The sequence below is a fragment of the Sus scrofa genome, chromosome 6 (assembly GCF_000003025.6).
Source record: "Sus scrofa isolate TJ Tabasco breed Duroc chromosome 6, Sscrofa11.1, whole genome shotgun sequence".
NCBI lineage: Eukaryota > Metazoa > Chordata > Mammalia > Artiodactyla > Suidae > Sus > Sus scrofa.
The window spans coordinates 85794836-85816768 of NC_010448.4; the positions used below are offsets into that span (position 1 = coordinate 85794836).

The following is a 21933-nucleotide window of genomic DNA, read 5'->3' on the forward strand; positions in this document are numbered from 1 at the left end:
ATCCAACTAGGAACCATGAGGTTGCAGGTTCGATCCCTGCCCTTGCTCAGTGGGTTAACGATCCGGCGTTGCCATGAGCTGTGGTGTAGGTTGCAGACGCGGCTCGGATCCCGCGTTGCTGTGGCTCTGGCGTAGGCCGGTGGCTACAGCTCCGATTCAACCCCTAGCCTGGGAACCTCCATATGCCGTAGGAGCGGCCCAAGAAATAGCAACAACAACAACAACAACAACAACAAAAAAGACAAAAAAGACAAAAAAAAAAAAAAAAAAAAGTCCCATTCAGTGAACACAACACAGGGAGAGATGGAAATGGCCTTGCTGCCCTCTCTTGTAGAAGTAATCTTTTCACTAAGGCACAGATTTTTTTTTTCTCCAGCCACACCCACAGCATATGGAAGTTGCCTGGCCAGGGACTGACTCTGATCCAGAGCTGTGATCTATGCCACAGCTGCAGCAATACCTTAACCCACTCCACCGGGCCAGGGATTGAACCGGTGCCTCCAGAGAGACAGGCCGGATCATTAACCCAATGTGCCATAGTGGGAAACGCCAGAATTTATTTATTTATTTATTTTTCTGCACCTGCGTCATGTGGAGGTTCCCAGGCCAGGGATTAAACCTGTGCTGCAGCAGTGACCTGAGCCACAGCAATGACAATGCCATATCCTTAACCACTAGACCACCAGGGAACTCCCAAGGCATAGGATTTTGAATCATGATGATGACTTTCTTTATGGTACAGTTATTTAGTGCCAGGCGCTCTGCTTAGAGATGTATATATAGTGTGCTGTTTAATCCGCACAGAACCGTGTGAGGTGAGTGTTGTTGTGCCCATTTTCTAGATGAGGAACCTCGAGGTTCAGAGAGTGTTGGGTATAACATGCTCAAAGCCCGAGTCAGAATGAAATCAGGTCATTCTGGTCACAGAGTCTGCACTTTTAACCACTGCCCTGTCCTCTGCCATCTTGTTTGTTAAGTCCAGCCCTTCTGATCTATAAATGAGGAAACTGAGGCTTGGAGAGGTTCTCTGTCTTGGAGTCAATGGCCAAGACTGGAACTTGCCTTTCCTGACCCTCTGCCCCTTCTTGGAGACCCAAAGGGTGGCTGGAAGCATGAGAAGTGGGTTCCTACACAGGGCAGTCCATCCTGGGGGCCACTGACAACACTTAACAGGCCCCAAGAACCCGAGTTCCCTGGGGCAAGGCCAGCAGTTGGTGAGGCAGCCATATCCTTCAAAGATTGGAGTTCAAAGCTATGTCGGCTTCTTGCTGGCCTTCCTCCCTTGGGCTTACCTCCCCAAGCCTGTTTTCTCATCCATGAAATGGGGGTGCTAGAAAAACACCTACACAGCAGGCAAACATACATTCAGCAGCCCCTCCTAAGTACCAGGCACAGTTCTAGGTGCCAGGTGTGCAGCATGATCAAGCCACAGTCCCTGTCCTCATGGAGCTGATATTCTAGTGGGGAAAAGATAGACAATAAAGAAATGGATATAAGGACAGTGCTGTAGGCCATGAAGTCAATTAAAACGAGAGAGAGAGCGGTGGGGCTGCAGACGTAGATGGGGAGGTTGAGGAGGAGACGATTGAGCAGAGGTCTGTTGCTGGTAGGAAGTGCTTTAGGCAGAGGCAACAGTGAAGGCAAAGGTTAAGGGAGATGATGTATGGCCTTAGCACACGCCTGGCCCATAACAGGAAGTTGTTGGTGATAATGATGTCGTTTGGCTGGTTGCCTAGGACTTGGGAACAGAGGCAGGGATTAAGCCAAGGGAAAGAAACTGCTTCTCCCGGCCAGACCAAATGCCCCTGCAGGCCAGATGGAGATTATCTGTTTCCCTTGGTTACAAAAACTCATCTTCCTGAAGTGCTAGGAAAGGCCCCACATCTAGTGATTTTCCATTCCTCCCGGTGAGGAGAGAGTGGAGCCCACACGTGCTCAGAGGACTGTCCTGCTGGGAGGGGCAGGTGGCCACAAGACGCTTCCCTCCCGGGCTCTGGCTCTGGCCTGGTCATCGCAGATAAGGGAGGGGTCAACAGCAAAGCATGGCAGATTGACTGGTCAGGATTTAACACCAAAAATAGCACCGCTGACCTTTCCTGAGGGCTGACAACGTGGGCAGTCCGTGCTGAGCGCCTCACAGATACCATCTCATTTAGTTCTTCCAGCTCTTTGAGGCTGGTACCATGTTTCCTTCCATTTGACAGATGAGGCTGCTGAGGCTCAAGGGCCACAGCTGGGAAAGGGCAGAGTCAGCCTTTGGACCGAGGCCCCTCAATTCCCAGAGCCCACTTGGGCAGAGTGTCCATGAAGGAATGCCCCTGAAGAAGATCCAACTCATGATACCCCCTGAGTCCAACTGTGGAACAAAGATTTTCTGAACAGCCAGGGATTGGGAGAGACTGTGGAGCAGGGAGGATTGATTCACAGTTATGAAAATACTGAATTGTTAATAAATAAAACAAAAGCGAAACTCTGGAGTGTATCAGGCAGAAGGAGGTCTAGTACCCAGTGTGGCCAAAGGCCTAGCGGTGGGAAGCCTGGGCCTTTCAGAACATGTGGCTTTAGATCCTGGTTCTGTTTAGAATGAATAAACAAGGCCCTGCTGTACAGCACAGGAAACTACAGCCAATCTCCTGGGTTAGCCCATGATAGAAAATAATATAGAAAAAAAGAATGTGTATATACTTATGACAGAGTCGCTTTGCTGGACAGCAGAAATTGGCACAACACTGTAAATCAACTATACTTTAAGAAAAAGAAAAAAAAAGAAGATAGATCCTGGTTCCTGTTCACTCTGCTTCTTAACAAGCAACTCTGTCTCTGGACCACAGGCTCCTTCTGTGAGCGAAATGGGTATGTATTGATGCCTACTTCCCCAGTGGGTGTGAGGCAAAGGAGAGTGTGTGTGAAGCGCTCTGCATGGGGCCTGCCTTGCCCATTGTCCTCAAGGAGTGGCCCGGGGATGGGGGGACAGATTAGGCCAAGTGCATAGCATCCATATAAGGCCACTAAGAAGGATAGACTTGTGGGTGGTATCTTTTCACATGAAATTGTGGGGCTGGAACGTTTATTTGGCGATGGTAAGGACTCAAAATAATTAAGAATCTGCTGGAGTTCCTGTTGTGGCTCAGCCAGTTAAGAACCCGACTAGTATCTGTGAAGATGCCGGTTCGATCCCTGGCCCCGCTCTGTGGGTTAAGGATCCTGCTTTGCCGTGAGCTGCAGTGTAGTTCGCAGATGCCCCTTCTGTCTGGTGTGGCTGTGGCTGTGGTGTTGGCTGGCAGCTGCACCTTCGATTCAGCCCCTAGCCTGGGAACTTCATATGCCACAGGTATAGCTCTAAAAAGCAAAAACAAACAAACAAAAAACACCAATTACAGCTGTGGCAAAAATGAGCATGTTCTTTGGCCCTATTACAAAGCTCCATACAAGAGACCTTACATGCAAAATCTCACTTAATCTTCACAACACTTCTGTGAAGCAGGAACTATTGAATGTGCCCGCTGTACAGATGAAGAAGCTGAGGCTCAGAGATAAGAGACTTTTGCCCAAGGATGCCAAGGTCAGTAAGTGACCACAGAGCCTGCCCTCTCTCCATTTTATCCTGCTGCCTCTCATCACATTTGACCTCCGAAACAACCCAACATGGTGGTGGTTGTCATCGTCCTTTTCTGGGTGAGCAGACCATGTGGCTCTCTCACATCAGCCTTAGCCTAGAGCATGGTTTTCAGGTCTGAATCAGTCAGGTCCCTACCAGAAAGACAGACCACTAAGAGATATTTCAAGGAATTAGCTGATGCCACTGTGGGATCTGGCTAGGCAAGCCTGAAATTTGCAGCGCAGGCTGGCAGACTGGCAGGCTGGCAGGCTGGCAATTCTCGGGTGAGAGCTGATAATTCAATCCACAGGCAGAATTTCTTTTCCCTCTGGGAAACCTGTTTTGCTCTTAAGGCCGGCCTTCATTACCACTTGGACTTCAAGTCGACTGATTGTCGATGTTAACCACATCTACAAAATTCCTTCACAGCAACAGGGTTGCACGTGCAGCATATGGAAGCTCCCAGGCTAGGGGTCAAAGCGGAGCTGCAGCTGCCGGCCTACTCCACAACCATAACAATGCAAGATCCAAGCCATGTCTGTGACCTACACCACTGCTCACAGCAGTGCTGGATCCTTAACTCACTGAGCAAGGCCAGGGATCGAACCCGTGTCCTCATGGATACTAGTCTGGTTCTTAACCCATTGAGGCATAACAGGAATGCCTTAGTTTTTTTTGTTTTTTTGGTTTTTTTAAGTTGAAATATAGTTGCTTTACAGTGTTGTGTTAATTTCTGCTGTATAGTGAGGTGATCCATGTATATATATGTGTATGTATTATTTTTTATATTCTTTTCCATTATGGTTCATCACACCGATATTGAATATCGTTCCTGTGCTATACAGTAGGACCTTGTTGTTTTCAGTGGGTGTTTGATTATATAACTGGGACTACAGCCCAACCACGTTGACATATAAAATTAATTATCATCACAGGGTCAGACAGACCTGGGCTTGAGTCCTGGTCCTACAACCTATAGGCTGTATGACCTTAGACAAATTTCTCTTTCTCTCTGAGCCTCAGAGTCCCCTCATCTGCCAAATGCAGCAACAGTGCTTCCCCACAGTCATTTGTTGCGGGGATCAAGTGCAATGATGCAAATCGAGTACTTTCCTCTCATGCCTGTCATAGGGAAGAGGGAAGATGCACAAACATCCATGCCGCGAAATGGGTATTTCCTGGTTATAGTGTCGTGCCTGGTTCCTGTGTTTGTCTTCCCTTCTGCACTGGTTGCTCCTGGAGGGAGCATCCCATTCATCTTCTGTCTTGTTTCCTAGGTCAATCTCTGACACTTTTTTGTTTGTTTGTTTTTTTAACAGCCACGCCTGTGGCACATGGAAGTTGCAGGGCTAGGGGTTGAATTGGAGTCGCAGCCACCAGCCTACGCCACAGCCACAGCAATCACAGCCACAGCAATGCCAGATCTGAGCCACATCTGCCACCTATGCCTGATCCTTAACCCATTGAGTGAGGCCAGGGATCAAACCTGTATCCTCATGAATACTACTCAGGTTCTTAACCCACTGATCCTCAACAGGAACTCCTCCCGGCACTCCGTTAATGGGATTCCCTCTGGGGAGTTGGGCTCTATAATCAAAACCCCCCAATGACAAGACAAGAGGGAAAGAAGATGTGCAGGAACCTCAGATCTCTGTTCCCTCTAAAGTGAGCCCTTGCTTTTCAGCTTACTAAGTCTTTTCTCCAAGGAGCCTTCTCAGATGCCTCCTCTGTGTTCCCACACTGTCCCCATCAGAGCAGAGACCACCCACTTTTCAAACCTCTGATCACTCATTCTCTCTCTCCCTGAATGAGGACGGGGTGAGGTGAGCATCCTTTGTTTGTAGCTGGGGCCACAGCCTAGGGTCTGACACATCCCTAGGTGTTTGCTGGATGGACCTGTCCTGTTTCCAGACACCCCTGGGCTGACATGCCACACTTAAGGAAATCTGCTCTCTCCAGGCTTCCCTTGTGTCTGGCTGCCCCACCCCCTGGTCCAGCCATCCTTACTTTGGTAGCAGAGCCAGGATGATGGAGAAGAGTGTTTCTTCCCTGCCTCCCACGAGCATGTTGTGGTTCTTGAACTGAACGGAACAAGGCATCTGCCCTGTTTATTGCTGAGTGCGCACTGGCCAGCCTGCCCGCTCGTGTGCAGCTCCAGGGCCCTGTGTTTCCATGTTCCAGCCTTTAATCATCTCTTTCGACACTCACTGGGCCTCGTTATAATAAACCCTCCTTCCTCAGGCTTTGCCAGAACTGAGAGAGGTAATTAATTTCTGGCCACTTGCCGCTCCAGTGCAATGGTGGGTAGGGTTGTAGCTTGCAGAACTCGCTGCCCAGGCAGGCTTATTTTGCCAGTTGGAAGAGCAACCACTCTTTGTATGCAAATAGAGGGAGCCCCAGGTGGACCCCTGTTGGCCGGTTGGCCAGCAGTCGCTTTGTTTAATGTTTATCCCCCATCTTGGCCAGAGCCTTTGTAATCACTGCTTTAGCTGTGCCTCTGTTGCCTCATTTGTAAAACAAAGGGATTGAATTTGACAGACCCAGGCCCTGCCACTCTCAGCTGGATTTTGGGTGAGTTACTTCACCTTCTGAGCCTCAATGTTCCTCACCTGTAAAATGGGGAGAATAATGCTCATTTCTTGTGGTGGTTGTACAGATTCAGTGGAACAGTGGATGTACTTTTGTGGCCCTTAGCAGGGCAACTGGTACATAGTAAGTGCTTACTAAATACTCTCATCAACTGTCTTTCCTTTCAGTGCTAACATTCATTTTCCTGCTGGAAAAAGTTATTTTGTTGGGAGAACTGGGAAGTGGAGGAGTTTTAACAGATGTTGCTTCTGTGTTTTAGGTCATGGCTGGCAAGATGGTTAACGCCTCTGTATTAATTTCCTGTGGCTGCTGCAACAAGTTATCAGTGGCTTAAAACAACAGAAATGTATTGCTTTTTTTTTTTTTTTTTTTGCTTTTGCTTTTTTAGGGCTACACTAGAGGCTTCTGGAGGTTCCCAGGCTAGGGGTCAAATTGGAGCTGCAGCTGCCAGCCACAGCCATAGCAACGCCGGATCCTTAACCCACTGAATGAGGCCAGGGATTGAACCCGCAACCTCATGGTTCCTAGTTGGATTCATTTCCGCTGCGCCACAATGGGAACTCCAGAAATGTATTCTTTATAGCTTAGGAGACTAAAAGTCTGAAATTAGGAGTTCCCTGTAGCCTAGCTATTAAGGATTTGGCCTTGTCACTGCTGTGGCTTGTTGTCACTGCTGGAGCTTGGGTTCAGTCCCTGGCCTGGGAACTTCTGCATACTGCGGACATGGCAGAAAAACAAAAAAAAAACCACCTAGTTTTAAAAAAAAGTCTGCAATCAGCAAGGCCATACTCCCCTGAAGGCTCTTGGGAAGACTCTCCTTGCCGAGTGCCTGGCCATTGCCGACCTTCCTTGGCATCCCTTTGGATGCAGCCCTATCACCCCAATTTTTTTTGGCCACACCCACAGCATGTGGAAGTTCCCGGACCAGGGATTGAACCCACACCACAGCAGCCACCTGAGCTGCTGCAGTGACAACGCCAGATCCTTCACCCACTGAGTCACACGGGAACTCCTTGTATCACTCCAATTTTTGCCTCTGTTTTCACATGACCATGTCCCTCTGTGTGTGCCTCCGTGTCTCCTCTTATAAGGACACCAGTCACATTGGATTTAGGGTCAATCCTAGTCTAGTATGACCACATCTTTTTTTTGTTGTTGTTAAGAGCCAGTTTTTTAATTTGATCATTTCTTGTATTTGAAGTACTCCTTGATGACATCCTTGGCCTAAGACTCTTTGCCATAGTCACTTAACTACCACACTGCTGCAACCAACCACTTTGTGGGGTTTTCCCTCTCTGTCAGTTTTACAGAGGCCTACCCATTCCCCTAGTTTCTGGTTGTCATTGACCTTAATTAGGTTGATTGGGTGCCCAGCACAAAGGGCTTCCACCAGCCTAACAGACATTAGCTCATCATAGTTGGATGCAAGCACACAAAGATGGGTTTGGTGCTTGTCTAAGGCTTTGGCAGCTTCATGAATTCCATGTGCTAGGCCATCATGGAGAAGGGCAGTCTTCAGCACCTCTTGTAGAGAAGTATTTATTAATGTCCGTTACACTTCTAGCAGCAATGCTTTCCTCGGCCATGGCGGTGGGTTATGGGTAGAGTCGAATCTTGAGTGCACCTAAAACTCTGCCTCCCTCCGCAAGATTCCATGGCAGCGGGGAAAGTAGTATGACCTCATCTTAATGGATTACATATGCTGAGACCCTAGTGCCAAGTAATTCTGAGGTTCTAAGTAGATATGAATTTTGGGAGAAACTATTCAACCTGTGTTCTCCAAGGCTCAGCTTCCTCTTCTGTGCAAGAATGATCATAGCAGCAATTCTGTAGGGTTGTCGGAGTGAGTAAATGAGATAATCTCTGTAAATGTCACGGCAGAACACAAGAGAATACATCGGGCTGTGAGAGCACTGAGTCAGTGTAGCTGCTGGATGTGGTTGTTGGTAAAGATGATGACAGTGGTGGGGATGGGTCCATCCATGGACCTACTGAATATTAGTGAATCGCTGGACATGGGGACATAGAATGTAGGCGTCTACTAAGAGCTCAGGTCCTTGCCAGGAATTCTGAAGCTTTGGATGGGAGCCTCTATTTCTCTTTGGCCTCAGCCACCTTGAACCCTCATCTGAGACTTAGCTCCTGGGAGGGCAGCTTGGAGAAGTAGAAAGATCTTGGGCTCCCAGATGTCAGAGGAACCGATACTCTGTGTAACCTTGCACAATTATCTTTCCTTCTCCACGCCTCAGTTTCCCCATCTGTAAAGTGGGAGAGGAGGTGTGAACTCAGTGTTAACAGATCTGAGCCTCTTCTAGTGCTGAAGTTCTAGCGCAGGGCTTTGGGTTCCACCCCAATGGTGGCAGGTGACCAATGGCCAGAAAAGGAATCGGGAGCCTAGGACCCCAGGGCAGCTCGCCAGGGATCATCCTGGATCCATTTCCCCTCTCTGGACAAGAAGAGAAACCACTGCGACAGGAGTGTGCCAGGGATTGTGCTAGGGCCATCATAGGTGTGAAATCATCCCACACTCACCACACTCAAGAGGTAGGATGGTAATACCCAGTTCTCAGGGGTGCAGACTGAGGCTCAGAGAAGTTAGAACTTGCCCAAAGTCCTATCTTAGAGTTAGTTAGAGTCAGAGCTGGGCCTTGATTCTAGGAGTGTCTGATGCCAAAATCCATGCTTTTCCTTGGCTGCACTTTTACCATATCAGTTTCCTACAGCTGGTGTAACATATTAATGCAAACATGATGGCTAAGACAACAGAAATTTATTCTTTTATTTTTTTTTCCTTTTTTTTAGGGCTGCACTTGAGGCATAGGGAAGTTCCCAGGCCAGGGGTCGAATCAGAGCTGTAGCCGCCAGCCTAACTCACAGCCACAGCAATGCCAGATCCAGGCCACGTCTATGACCTACACCAAAACTCACGGCAAGACTGGATCCTTAACACACTGAGCGAGGCCAGGGATGAAACCCAAGTCGTTATGCATACTAGTTGGGTTCATTACCTCTGAGCTACAACAGAAACTCCTACTCTTTTTTTTTCTTTTTATGGCCACACCTCAGGCATATGGAAGTTCTAGGGCTATGGAGTCAAATTGGAGCTGCTGACCTATGCCACAGCTGCAGCAATGCCAGATCTGAGCCGCATATGCGACCTTGCAGCAATGCTATATCCTTAACCCACTGAGTGACGCCAGGGATTGAACTCTTATCCTCATGGATACTAGTTGGGTTCTTAACCTGCCGAGCCACAATGGGAGCTCCCAGAAATTTATCCTTTCACAGTTCTGGGGGCAGAAGTCCAGAAAGTGTCTTCAGGGCTGCACTCCCTCTGAAGGCTCTTAAGGGGAATCCTTCCTCTTCTCTTCAGCTTCTGGTGGCTCTGGCAGCCCCTGGCTTGTGGCTGCATCTTTCTCTCCTGTGTGTCTCTTCCAAGGACACTGTCTGTCCTACCCAGATAATCCAAGATGGTCTCAAGATTCTTAACTTAATTACACATGTAAAGACCCTTTTCCCAAATAAGGCCACATTCACAGGTGCTGGGGGTTGGGACCTAGATTTGTCTTTTAGAGGAGGAGCCACCATTCAACCCACTACAGTTATTAAAGCCTTGGTGGTGACAGTATCTGCTGAGGGTGCAGGGAGCAGGGAACTTCTGGAGCAGTTTAGAAGTAGAAGGAGAGGAGCAAAATTGTGAGCTGGGGAGGCCAATCTGGGGGGACATGTGTGATGGGGTGAGGCTTAACTGATGTTCCACCAGCAGTCATGTTAGTGAGGTAAGAAATACACAAAACTACATCTGAAAAGAAAGGAAAAGGAAAAAAGAAATTAAACCAAAAACAAACAAAGCCACAAAAATTAAAAATTAAAAAAAAAGAGGTGTTCCCATTGTGGCTCACTGGGTTAAGAACCTGACATAGTGTCCATGAGAATGTGGGTTTGATCCCTGGTCTCGCTCAGTGGGTTAAGGATCTGGCATTGCTGTGACTGCTGTAGGCCAGCAGCTATAGCTCTGATTCAACCCCTAGCCTGGAAACTTCCGTATGCCATGGGTGCAGCCCTAAAAAGAAAAAAAAAATTTTTTTTTAAAGAAAAGAAAAAGGAAAAAAAAAAAAAAGCACCTCTGAGTATGGTGGATGCAGCCAGCCACAGGGTAGAAACCTGGAAACTTGTCCATAGAGGCCACCTTTTCTGTTGTGGAGTGTGTCCATGTTAATGATTTTGAGGTTATGGGTCCCATGAAGAAATGGATTTGTCCTCATTTACTTGCCTGGAGTGATGGGAGAAGGCGTGGCCTGAGTGCCAGTGATATGATTTACCTGCATCATCTTGGGCCTTCCCTTAACCTAAGAGGGAGATATCATTTTTTTTTTGCAGGGGGTGGGTGGTAACGGCATGTGCAAGTTCCCAGGCCAGGGATCGAATCTGCACCATAGCAGTGACCACACCAGTTTTTTAACCCACTAAGCCAACGAGAGAACTCCCATCATCTCTCCTCAGATGATGACACTCATGAATGCATGAGGACCAGCGGAGGTGGGGGCTCCTAGGAAGGGCCACCCAGTGTGAGAAGGCAGCTCACCTACCAGCCATAACCTCTAATACCTACTGAGCACTGACTTGTAATAACTCAGGTCTCACCACAGCTGGGTGAGGCGTGTGCTGTGGATATCTTTATTTCCCAGCATGTGGAAGGGAAAAGGTTAAGTTTAGATTCTGTGATTCTGTGAGCGGAAGCAGGAAAAATGGTGCCAGATAAGAAGGGGGCAGTTTTCCACTCAAATGAAAGAACTTATTACCCTGTGAGTTGTCCCAGCAATGGGATGGACTCTGCGCACAGGTGGTGAGCTCCCCGTCTCTGGACATAGTCAAGTGGAAACCGCATAGCCATCTGTCTGGAGTGTCACAGAGGGAATGCCCTCACTGTGAAGTTTCCTTCTATCTCTGAGATTCTAGGAAGTTTCCCCAGGGAGACCATCAGATAGCTGTGTGCACCAAGATGTTTATCACTCCATTATTTATAATAACATAAAGGCAGAAAGGACCTACATATCTTTTTTTTTTTTTTTTTGTCTTTTTGCCATTTCTTGGGCCGCTCCCGCGGCATATGGAGTTTCCCAGGCTAGGGGTTGAATCGGAGCTGTAGCTACCAGCCTACACCAGAGCCACAGCAATGTGGATCCAAGCTGTGTCTGCAACCTACACCACAGCTCACGGCAACGCCAGATCCTCAACCCACTGAGCAAGGGCAGAGATCGAACCCACAACCTCATGGTTCCTAGTCGGATTCGTTAACCACTGCGCCACGATGGGAACCCCCCTACATATCTTTTAATAGGGGATTTATTAAGTAACTTTATGGAGTTCCCATGATGGCTCAGTGGTTAATGAATCTGACTAGGATTCATGAGGACGTGGGTTCCATCTCTGGCCTTGATCCATGGGTTAAGGATCTGGCGTTGCCGTGAGCTATGGTGTAGGTCACAGACGTGGCTCGGATCCCGAGTTGCTGTGGCTGTGGTGTAGGCTGGCAGCTACAGCTCCCATTCGACCCCTAGCCTGGGAACCCACATGTGCCACAGGTGTGGTCATAAAAAAAAAAAAAAAGTAATTTTATTCAGGAGCTTTAATGTCTATAAGTGAGATGAGCTCCATCCTGTACTCTGTTTTTGGATGATCCTTGAGCTAGAAATAGTTCTCTACACTTTTTTTTTCCTTTTTAGCCATGTCCTCGGCATGTAGAAGTTCCCGAGCCAGGGGTCAAAGCTAAGCTGCAACAGTGACCTATGCCACAGCTGTGGCAAATGCCAGATCTGTAACCTCCTCTGCCACAGCAGAGACTCTGTTTTTTTAACACTTTGAAAGGGTTGTAAAAAACAGAAACAAGGAGTTCCCTGGTGGCTGAGTGTGTTAAGGAGCCAGCATTGTCACTGCTGTGGTGCAGGTTCGTTCCCTGGCCCAGAACCATCTGTATGCCATGGATGTGGCAAGACAAAAACAAAAAATAGAAGAATGTGCTTCAGAGACCTTCTGGGGCCTACCAAGCCTGAAATATTTACAGAAAAAGACCCAAAGAGTAAATATGGATTGTTTGTAAATATGGATAACAAAGAATTGTTATGCTGGACTAGGATAACAGTTGGTCACCAAAAATTGTATTAATTTGTACCTGTGGATATAGAAAGATGGTCACAGCAGATTTTTGAGAGGAAAGAAATAGATTATAAAATGGTATTAGAGCAAGATCCCATTTATATAAAACAGGGCATGTCTGTTTTGCCTATTATCTGTTAATGATAGTCTGTACTATTGATGGTGGTTTTTAAATTTTTTTTGGAAATGATTCTGTATTGTTTGGCCCGTTTAGAGTGAACAGCTGTTATTTTTGAGATCTCACAAAGCATTGGGGAATAACATTAACTCAGTACTTCAGCAGTACATGCTGTTTGGGACCATATGAGATTTGATCCAGACTGAAGCCATTTTGTTCAGTTTGGTTCCTCAGGGGCCACAAGTTTGATCAGATGGGGGTTGGTGCTCCTACCTTGCTACTGTTGTGGTTGTTGTTTTTGTTTTTAGGTCTCTTGCCTTGACGTTGATCCCCGTGAGCTGTTGTGCATAACAGGAAAAAAAAAAATACCCCCCAGTTTAGCTAAAAACAAATTAGCTGCTTTGGGTAGATGATCTGATAACATTTCCCTTTCCCTCAGGAGAGCCGAGTCACTACACATTCAGGACAGACAGGGTCAGGCCCAAGGTGTCCTTCAGGGGACCTCAGTTGGTCCAGGTTGAGGATGGAAGGGGGGAGGTGAGGAAGAAGGTGGGGAGGGAGGGAGCGCTGTTTTCATCTGTCCCAAAGCTCTTCTCTCTGTGGCTGCTTACTTCCAAGGATTAGGGCACCTGACCCTCTGTCGCACAGGGAACCCTCTGATAAACGCTAGGTCCCCTCTGCAGAGCATGCAGGGGACACGGTTCCTGCCTGAAGACGCTGATGGACACGTCAACATTCATTCATTCACCAGGTGTGTTTGGAGCACCTACTCTGAGCGGGCGCTGCTGGAAGTCCCTGGCGCATTATGGCAGCCAAGACAGTGCCATGCCCTCAGGAGCTTAGGTTTTCGTGATCAAAGTCAATGTGGGAGGGGCACACTTTGGGTCCTCAGGCAAGAGGAAGGCACTGGGGTCTCAGGGAAGAGCAAGGGCTTTGAATCTCCACTTAGCCTCTTTCTGGGTCTGCAACCTTGGGCAGTTTCTTTTGCCGCTCTCTGTAAATCGGGAAGAATAAATACTATCTACCCTGTAGGGGAGCCGGGATGCTTCGGTGATATAAAGTGCCCTCCCAGCGCCTGGCACAGAGTCAGTGTCCAGCAAATGTCTCGTATCTATTAAACACAACACAGGTGTAAGGAGTCCATAAAGCCATGCCTGAGAAAGACCTGGCACATAATTGTTATGCCACAAATCCTGGTTGCCACCCTCTTGTGACCAGAGGTGTACATTTTGTCCTGTACTGACCTCTCCTTGCCCCACCAGGAGGCATCATGGTGACATTGTTCTCATGTTTGTAAGTCTGTCTCTTCCTGACCCTGCCTGGACTCTGAGCAGATTATCTCCAAATCCCCAGACTGTAGCAGGGTTGAGAGATGTGTGAAAACAAGTGAATACTCTGGAGCCAGCCCGCCTCTGGCCCTGTTCCCTCGCTTGGGTCCTGGCCTCCAGGATGGGCCCCTCCCATGGCTGGTGTGTGATGAGCTAGTGCAGGTGGTGGGTGGCTGGGGGACAGTGATCAGAGTACAGACGCAGGTGGCTATGAGAGTGGGCACTGAAACCAGGTCCAAGTTGGAATCCTGTCACTGTCACTTCCTAGCCATGTGTATTTGGATGAGCCATCTAACTTAGCTCCTCTGTAGGATGGAGACATTTCCACACCTGCTCTTAATACTCAGGGTTGCAGTGAGGATGAAATGAAATCAAGCATTTGCTGCTTTGGGCATAGTGCCTGGTACATGAAATAAAAGACACTGAGAATATTGCTTAAAGAAAACAAACAGGAGTTCCCACTGTGGCTTGGCAGGTTAAGAGCCTGACATAGGATCTGCGAGAATATGGGTTTGATCCCTGGCCTCACTCAGTGGGTTAAGGATCTGGCATTGCTGCAAGCTGTTGTGTAAGTCTCAGATGCAGCTTGGATCTGGTGTTGCTGTGGCTATGGTGTAGACTGCAGCTGCAGTTCCGATTCAACCCCTAGCCTGGGAACTTCCATATGCTGCAGGTGTGGCCCTAAATAAAAAGCAAAAGAGAAAAAAAAAGACCACCCCAAAGCTGTCAGACCTGTCCCATTGAGTCTTGTACAAAGGAGGGGATGTCTCAGCCTTCTTCTGGGCACCTGGCATTAAGAGGTTCCCGGGTCTGACCAGCTGCCCTGGGTTTGCCTGGGGGAGGAAATTCTTACGAGGAGCTTTCTTGTCAGTTGAAAAGCCCAGCACTCAGGAGACCCAGGTGTGTGTGTGGCTTTAATGTGGCCCTGGTTGTGCTTCAGCTGTAGAGCACGCCCAGTCGCCATGACATTGAAGAAAAATTCAGAGATGGTGACGTTCTTCCCTGCCAGGGGGGCTTGTCTGGCAGATGATGGAATGAATTTAAGGCCCTGAAACCAACATGGTCGGCCACCTGATGCACTGTGTAAAGGGAGCCTCTCTGAGGTCTGAGAAAGATGGTTGGGAGCAAATTCTTCAGCAGCTGCATAATTCAAGATGTGCGGAGTTCCCGTCGTGGCGCAGTGGTTACCGAAACCGACTAGGAACCATGAGGTTGCGGGTTCGATCCCTGCCCTTGCTCAGTGGGTAACGATCTGGCGTTGCTGTGAGCTGTGGTGTAGGTCGCAGACAAGGCTCAGATCCGGTGTTGCTGTGGCTCTGGTGTAGGCGGGTGGCTACAGCTCCGATTCAACCCCTAGCCTGGGAACCTCCATATGCCGCGCAGGAGTGGCCCCAGAAAAGACCAAAAAAAAAAAAAAAAAAAAAAAAGATGTACTTATGGGGCTTTTGACCTAGAAAAAGAGCAAAGGCATCTCAGAGTCCATAGAGTTCACTCTCAGGGTTGGATCCAGTTGTGGAAGATTGAAATCTGTGAGGAAAAAAATGGAGAAAAATCTCAGGGGACATAAACCCCAAAGGACTACTAATTCTTTTTTTATTTTTTATTTTTTCCTTTTTAGGGCTGCACCTGCAGCATATGGAGGCTCACAGGATAGGGGTCGAATCAGAGCTGCAGCTGCTGGCCTATGCCACAGCCACAGCAACGAGGGATCCAAGCCACATCTGTGACCTACACCGAAGCTTGTGGCAATGTGGGATCCTTAACCCACTGAGCGAGGCCAGGGATTGAATCCGAATCCTCACAGACACTATGTCAGGTTCTTAACCTGCTGAGCCACACCAGAAGCTCCAGATCTGCTAATTCTTGTCTATGTGCCAGCTGTGTTCTGGCTCCTAAAAAGCTTGATTACACTGAAATTACCAATGAGGAAACAGTTTCAGAGAGGTGAAGTAATTTTTTCAAGATCACACAGCTAAGTAGGCTGAGGAGCTAAGATCTGAATGCCTCTAAAGAGCTCCCTCACCAGACTCTAGCTTAGAAAACAGTGAGAGCTTTTATTACCCACGGTTTCTTTTTTTTTTTTTTTTATTGTGGTAAAAAACACGTAACATAAAATTTACCACGTTAAGCATTTTTAAGTGTATGGGTCACTGACATTGTTGTGCAGCCACCTCCACCTCCAGAACTTTTTTTCATCTTCCCAAGCTGAAACTCGATACCCGTTAAATAATTTCCCTCTTCCCTCAGCCCCTGGCAACCACCGTTCTACTTTCTGCCTCTATGAATCTGACAACTCTAAGGACCTCATGTGAGTGGAATCATAGGATACAAATCATTTTTGTCTTTTTGTGCCTGGCTTATTTCACTGGCACCGTGTCCTCAAGATTCATCCATGTGGTAGCATATGTCAAAATCTCCTTCCTTTTTAAGGCTGAATAATATTCCATTGTATGTATAGACCACTTTTTGTTTATCCCTTCACTTACCGATGGGCACCTTTAGACTATCGTGGATGCTGCTGCTATGAACATGGATGCACATATGTCTCTTCAAGACTCTACTTTTAATTCTTTGGGGTTTATACTAGAGTGAAATCGCTGGATCAGATTGCAATTCTATTTTCAATTTTTTTGAGGGACTGCCATGCCGTTTTTCACAATGGCTGTGCTATTTTATATTTCCACCAGCAATGCGCAAGTGTTCCAATTTCTTCACATCTTCGTCAACACTTGTTATTTTCTGTTTTTGTCTGTTTGTTTTTGGCTTTTTTCTTTTTTGGCCACACCCTTGACATATGGGAGTTCCCAGGCCAAGGATCAAATCCTAGCTGCAGCTGAGACCTATGCCTCAGCTGCAGCAATGCTGGATCCTTAATCCACTGTGCCACAGTGGGAACTCCTGTTTTGTTTTTTGATAGTAGCAATCCTAATAGGTGTGAAATGGTATCTCGCTGTGGTTTTGATTTGCATTTCTCTAGTGATTAGTGATGGTGAGCATCTTTTCATGTGCTTATTGGTCATTTGTATGTCTTTAGAGAAATGTCTGTTCAAGTCCTTTACCCATATTTTAAATCCTGTTGTTTGCTTTTTTATGGTTGAGTTGTAGGAGAGGTTCTTTATATAGTCTAGATATTAACCTGTCTGATATGCGATTTGCATATATTTTCTCCCATTTTGCAGATGGCCTCTTCACTTTGTTGGTAGTGTCCCTTGATGCATAAAATTTTTAATTTTGATATAGTCCAGTTTCTATTTTTTCTTTTTGTTGCCTCTGCTTTGGGTAGCATATCCCAGAAATCATTTCCTAATCCAGTGACACGAAGTTTTCCACCTATGTTTTCTTCTACAAGTTTTTTTTTTTTTTGGTCTTTTTGCCATTTCTTGGGCCTCTCCTGCAGCATATGGAGGTTCCCAGGCTAGGGGTCTAATGGGAGCTGTAGCTGCCAGCCTACGCCAGAGCCACAGCAACTCGGGATCCAAGCCAAGTCTGCAACCTACACCACAGCTCACGACAACACCGGATCCCTAACCCACTGAGCAAGGCCAGGGATCGAACCCACAACCTCAGGGTTCCTAGTCAGATTCGTTAACCGCTGAGCCACGACGGGAGCTCCTCTTCTACAAGTTTTATAGTTCTAGCACATATTTAGGTCTTTCATCCATTTTAAGTTAATTTTTTATATGGTATAATATAAGGGTCTGGAGTTCCTTGGTGCTCAGTGGGTTAAGGGCCCACCATTGTCACTGCTGTGGCTTGGGTTGCTGTTGTGGCATGGGTTTGATCCCTAGCCCAGGAACTTCTGCATGCTCTAGGTGCGGCCAGTGTCAGTGCTACAACTTTTTGAAATAGAAAAAAAAAAAAAAAAAAAAGAATTAGAGACCAACGGTAGGTCTCTAACAACTTATCTTTCTAGGAATTTCATTCTCTCGTCTACTCTTGCTCTGCCCTCCATCTAACCTGCACACAGTAAGTCAAAGATCTTTTGAGAAACACACGTAAATCAAACCACGTCACTCCTTTCCTTTAAAAGTGTAGCAATTCAGTGTCCGCTCCCTCCCTTAGACCACAAATTTTAAGAAGCCAGACTGGCATCTTCATTCCTATATCCCTTGTTCAGTGCCTCACACACATCAGGTGCTCAGTTAATACCTGTTGGCTGAGTGAACAAACTTCTGGTTATAATAAGCTCACATTCCTTGACCTTTTCAAAGAACATAGGGGAGAAAGGAAAGTAATGAGCACAGAGGGGCAGAATAGCAAAGTCATTACCAGATGTTGGCACTAGACATCCCAAGTTAAATACCAGCTCTGCTACTTAATAGCCATGCAACCTTGGGCAAATTGCTTCACCTCTTTCTGTCTCAGTTTTTGTTCCTTAAGTGATGGTAACACATATTTGGATGATGAAAAGCAATTTGAAGAGGAGGGACAGGTTAGGCAGGGGTGAGATGTGGGGGCTGAAAACAGGGGCAAGGAATCCATTATCTACAGAGGGAGCAGTGACACCCTTAGCCCCCCACCCCAGCACCCTGCACAGCCAGCCAGGTGACTACCCCTCTACTCTGCAGGAGGTCAGGGTTTTTTCCTTGGAGAAGTTAACCTAGGGAAACTGAATTTGGGGTCAGCAGACACAGAAAGGGTCAGATTGAGATAGCAAAAGAAAAAAAATGAAGATTTCCCAGACCCCTTCTCCAGCTCTGCTCCCAGAATCCTAACAGCCAGAAGTGTGCTCCCTAGGCAGGAAACGGGAGGGTTCTTTTCTGAAGGCCCCAAAGAAGAGACCTCCAGACACTGATATTTCGTAGTGTAAAACCCAGATCTTCCTTCAGTCCCCCTAGAATGAAGCCCACCAGTTGACAGCCTCACCCCCGCCCAAGCTGCCAATTCTTTATTTAGTGCTTCCCTCAAAGACTGATCACCAGATATTTGAAGGAACTCTCCAGGATAAAAGAGGAAGCCCAGAGTGGACTAATAAACCAAAATGTTTGAAGGAGATGGTGCAGAGAGCAGAAGAAAAGACAAAACAAAAATTATTAGTGTCCTCAGAGAGAGAAGATATTATATCCATGAAATAAGATGCTGTAAAAACTGTTAAAAAAATGGAATAGGAGCTCCCGCTGTGGCACTACGGGATTGGCGTCTTGGGAGGGCTGAGACACGGGTTTGGTCCTGGTCCTGCACAGTGGGTTAAGGATCCGGCATTGCCACAGCTGCAGCTTAGTTCCAGGCTTTGGCTCGGATCTGATCCCTGGCCCAGGAGCTCCATGTACTGCGGGGTGGCCGAAATAAAGGGGGAATAATGAAAAGAGAAAGGGCACTGGGAAAATAAAACATGTGAGCCAAAATAAAGTATAAAAAATTTAATAGATTGAGAGGTAATGAAAAGGAAATTTCCCAGAAGATGTACCAAAAAAACAAAGAGATAAAAAAAAAAGATAAGAAAATTAGATGATCAATCTAGGAGGCCCAATATCTGACAACCGGATTGTCCAGGGATTCTGGAGAAAGCAGAGGGGAGGAAATGATCAAAGAAATGATAAGAGGACATTTCATACTGAAGGGCATAAACCTTCAGACCAGGAGGACCCAATAAAAATGAAAAAGGGCCTGGTGGTGCTGCTGGTTAAGGATCCAGCGTTGTCACTGCTGTAGCTTGAGTTGCTGCTGTAACATGGGTCCCATCCTTGGCCTGGGAACTTCTGCATGTCCTGGGTGCAGCCAAAAAGAAAAAAAAATTTTTTTAGATAAATGTAAGTGCCATTTCCAACATAAAAATCGTTTGCCACTGGTTCCTAGAATATACTCTTCTTTTAAAAAATGAAAAAGAAAAAAAGCCATCCTAAGGCACATTATCACAAATGTCAGAATACTAAGAATAAAGAGAAGGTTGGAAAAGTTTCAGGAATTGGGAGGACACATTACATACAAAACATCAGGAATCAGAATGGTTTCAGATACCCCAATAGGCAAACAGGAAACTAGAAATAGGGAAGCCATGCCTTCAATTTTCTGGTAGAAAATTATTTCCAATCTACTGTTTTATGCATAGTCAAAGAAGTCAGGAGTGAAGATAGAGGAAAGACATTTTCAGACCTGCAAGGGGTAACATTTTTACTTCCTATGTGCCCTTTCTGAGGAGGTGACTAGAGGATGTGCTCCACCAAAAGGAGGGCAAAAACCAACATAGAGAAGACTTGTAAGCCAGGAAACAGTTGCTCTAACAGGGGGGCAAGTGTGCAGCTGGTCTAGAAAGCAACAAGTCCTAGATTGAAAGGGAGAGGGGGGAAGCTCCAGGAAGTAGATCACTAGAAAAACAAAAGGAACAGATAGATAATGTGACTGCACAGAAAAGGCATTTTATGGATCTGCTGGAGTGTTTGAGGAGATTTAGCAATACACTGAACTAAGCAAATGAAAAAAAGAGGCAGTTATTAACTCCAGGAAAAACAAAAATCGGGACTAGAAAATAAATGTAACTATACTATACTATTTGGCTCAGCAGTGCACAATTATCTACTAAGTTATAAGAATGTAGGAGTCCCCATCGTGGCTCAGTAGTTAACGAACCCGACTAGTATCTATGAGGACTCGGGTTTGATCCCTGGCCTTGCTCAGTGAGTTAAGGATCCCACATTGCCATGAGCTGTGGTGTAGGTCACAGACGTGACTTGGATCCCACATTGCTGTGGTTGTAGTGTAGACTGGCAGCTATAGCTCCGATTTGATCCCTAGCCTGGGAACCTCCATATGGTGCAGTGTGCAGCCCTAAAAAGACAAAAGACCAAAAAAAAAAAAAAAAGAATGAAAACCCTGGAGTTCCCTGGTGGCTCAGCAGGTTAAAGATCTGGCATTGTCCCTGCTGTGACTCTGGCTACTGCTGTAGTGAGAGTTCAGTCTCTGGCCTGGGAATTTCTGCACGCCACAGACATGGCCAAAAAGAATATAAACTCTGGGGAAAAAGTAAACGCTGAATATCTAACTAAAAAAATTTATATTGTGGTAAGATTATATTGAGACAATGAAGAGGAAGTTGGGTAGTGTAGGAAGTCAGTCCTCATCTGCCATATGAGACAGCTGTGGAGGGCTGTAGCAGAATTCAATACCATTTGGTTCTCCCTCTTTCTGGGCACATAAAAGTACTTCTCAGCTCCTTGCAATTGGATGGGGTTGTATAACCAGTTCTGGTCAGTTGGCTTCAAGTGAAAGTGCATGTTGCAGCTAGGATGAAGCTTAAGTGACCCTGTGGCTGTCCCTTCTCCCTCCGTGGTGACCAAGGAGGCCTTAGGTTAAGACAGCAGAGCCGCAGTATCAAGCAGGCTGGAATTGCTTCATGGAATGTGGTTGTCTTGGAGACACTGAATGGATTCTTCAAGGATAAGAAATACACCTTTTTTGTGTGTTAAGCCACTGAGATTCTGTTTCTGTTTTGTTTTTTGCTTTTTAGGGCTGCACCCGTGGCATATGGAAGTTCCAGGCTAGGGGTCCAGTCAGAGCTGCAGCTACTGGCCTACACCACAGCCAAAGCAATACCTGATCCTTAGCCCACTGAGTAAGGCCAGGGATAGAACCCATATCCTCATGGATACTAGTCAGTTTCATTAGCCACGGAGCCACAATGGGACCTCCCAAGCCACTGAGATTTTGGGATTGTTCATTACTGCTGCATACCCTGGCTTAATGAAATACAAACTTTAACAGATACTGTCCAAAATAGATACATCAAGGGAGTTCCAGCTGTGGCTCAGCAGTAACAAACCCAACTAGTAACCATGAGGATGCGGGTTCGATCCTTGGCCTCAGTGTCTTAAGGATCCGAGTTGCTGTGAGCTTTGGTGTAAGTCGCAGACACGGCTTAGATTCCATATTGCTCTGTGGCTGTGTTGTAGGCCGGCAGCTGCAGCTCTGATTCAACCCGTAGCCCAGGAACTTCTATATGCCACAGGTGTGGCCATAAAATGCAAAAAAAGAGAGAGATACGTCAAGAAATAGACATTTAAGGAATTCCCTGGTGGCTCAGTGGGTTAAGGATTTGGTGGTGTCGTTGCAGCAGCTCCAGTTGCTGCTGTGGCTCAAGTTCAGTTCCTGGCCCAGGAACCATCACATGCCTCGGGTGCGTACAAAACCCAAAAAAGGTATTTGAGCAT

The 21933-nt window shown here is 46.8% G+C and overlaps 1 protein-coding gene and 1 pseudogene across 2 annotated transcripts in view; one reads left to right on the top strand and one right to left on the bottom strand.

The window, feature by feature from the left end:
- OPRD1 (opioid receptor delta 1) overlaps positions 1 to 21933 on the top strand; it is a 51595-nt gene that overhangs the window by 19260 nt on the left and 10402 nt on the right. The gene's annotated exons all lie outside the window — the stretch shown is intronic.
- On the bottom strand, positions 6714 to 9034 carry LOC110261127 (annotated as a pseudogene).